Source organism: Ctenocephalides felis, unplaced genomic scaffold (genome assembly GCF_003426905.1).
Source record: "Ctenocephalides felis isolate EL2017-DRISC unplaced genomic scaffold, ASM342690v1 CF-g0.4_SCAFFOLD_01170, whole genome shotgun sequence".
In the NCBI taxonomy this organism is placed as follows: Eukaryota; Metazoa; Arthropoda; class Insecta; order Siphonaptera; family Pulicidae; genus Ctenocephalides; species Ctenocephalides felis.
Window position 1 is genome coordinate 46,490,369 of NW_020537324.1, and position 2,718 is coordinate 46,493,086.

Sequence of the window (2,718 nt, forward strand, 5' to 3'; positions counted from 1 at the left end):
ATCGAGTTTTTGAGAGAACGGAGTATCCGATTTGAATGATTTAAAAAAAATTCAATTAGTAATGACAGGGAAAAGTAGTGATTAGTTTTTGGCAATGGCAGGTCCAGCGGTTTTGGAGATACAGTGCTAAATGTGCAAAAAATGGCAGTTTTTAAGAGAACTAAGCGTCCGATTTAAATGATTCAAAGAACATTCTGCTTGTTCTAACAAAATAATATATTTTGTTTTTTTTGTATATCAAAAATAATTCAGATTTTAATTGTAATTCTGACTTAAGTTCTGATATACTTTATAAACAAATAATTTCAACTTTGCAATTCAGTTTATATAATTCTTATAAATATTAGACAATGTTACAATATTTATAATAATCTATCTGAAAACATTCAATATTCCAGCAATTAGCCTTAAGGCACGATGCCATACACCCCACTAGTTTTTTGTTGGTTCCGTACCAAGATTTTTAATTACGGTACGTGAAGTTCCAGCAATTTGCCTTAAGGCACGATGCCATGCACTCCATTAGTTAAATTTTAAGTTTAATTTGTCAGAGCAGATGATTGATATAATTATGTTACAAACAAAAAATTCTATAGATTTTTTTGATTCCGTACAATTTTTAGCAATCTTTTAATAGTTTTATCTAATAGTTATTTAGTAACAATATTTTTTAATTTTCCGGAGATATTATGCATTTTGTATCAATATCAAATGAATAATTAGAAATTTTTTCGCAAGTTACAAACAAATTTTAGCAATCTTGAAAACTGGAACCCCATTTTGAATTCATAAAAAGTGTCAATTTTAATTCATAGAAAGGCATAGAAGGTGGACTAGGTGAAAACTATTAATGTGACGTTATTCGTATATACGTAAATTTATATATAAAAATATTAACAACCGTTTAACTGTTGATATCATCCTCGAACCAATCAAATGCATTTTTGAACTGTTTCGGTTGATATATTTACGTCTTTCAGATCATTTTTAAGTGGACATTTTGTGTGTATCATAATTCATTGAATGGTTTTGATATTTTTGAAATCGGCTCAGCCGTTTTTGAGAAAACGTCGACGAAAGGACAAAAATCACGCACACACACACCCATACTTATTCCAAATTTGGTTTTATTCGATTCAGAATGGCTTGAAACATCGAGAAAACATAAAATTAGCAATTCGGATTTTTTGGGATGTACAGATTTTACCTTCGGGAAGTTAAAAATATGGCCCAATTACAATTAGCTTGATCCAGTAAAATTGCATCTAATAGAAAATAGTAAATATCCACTGGGGTAACTAATATAACTATAATTATATTTAATTAATTTCAATTAAAATCACTCATGGAATGAAACTAATGTTATAATATTTATTAATATTTTTTTTAAAAGTAATAACAATGATTTGCTTTCAAAAATGTGGATACGGTTGCGGCATGTATTTCCTGTCTGAAGATTAAACAGATAAACACAATTTAACTTAAAACTAATACAAAATGCGAAAAATAAAAATAAATCAAAAGGACAATTCAATATAGAAAAAAGGTTTTACCCAGATTTCTTATTAACTTTGTTTGATAACTTTTGTTTTGTTATGTATAGTTATATCATATTCATAAGCTTCGTGTAAATGATTATGTTGTGCTACCCTGCATATTGAAAGTCGTTTCTGATTTTTAATGTAATGAAAGTTATTTCGGTGTTCATGCCTATTGTTTTAAACCTATTTTTATGTCTGTCACAACTATCTCTAGGGATGTGGACACTCGCCCTTATCTTATATGATTTGATTTCATAACTAATCCATCATATTTAAGCATTTATAAGTGAGTAATTATTTCAGTATTTTGATAGACAAATGTTCAAATTACCATTTAATTTACTTTTCTCTCAGCTAACTGGTATAAAACAAAATTATTGCTGATAAAAAAGTGGCACAACCGTACCCAGTACCCCCCACTGACTTAGATTGATATTGAATGGATAAAAATGAATTGCTACTTGAGATATGTGCAATTAGAGATTAGATTAGACTTCCAACTGATGACTCGGCGTGGGTTTTAGTGTTTTACTTAAATTCGGATTTTATTATAATATAGCGCAAATACTTTTTTTTGCAAACAGAGAGTTTTTGTGCAAAAAGTTGAGTTAAATTATTATAAATTATCAAATAGTTTAGAAATTTTGTTAAAAAGTAGTAAACAATTTTACTACAGAATTTTACGAGAACTAGAACGACTAGAACCTATTGTAACTATGATGACAAATATCGCGGAGATTTAATATTTAATCTTTTATGAAGTATTGATAATAACAATGTAGCAGCAAACATTGCGAAATACAAACATGAGATGTTAGATAAGAATGTGTAGCAATAGCATTCCTTATATAACAATTTAACTTTTGAAAATAAATCAAAGATGCCTAAAATTAAATATGATTCGTTCATAATCTATATGATAAAAATAGGTGGCTAACAAACACATTGCAAAAATGCTCGTTACGTGACTGAATTTTTCAAAGAATACAACACCATAAAATCTGAAATAAGATCTTGAAGCTTTTGGGATTATGAAGTGCATCGGAAGGGGCTGGTGAGATATGATTTATGGTACAATTAATAACTTGTTTGGGACAAGGCGACCGCCATCCGAGAGTACTAGTTTTATCTATAATCTTTTAGTGGGCGACAAAGAAGCAAAAATCGAAACTAATAA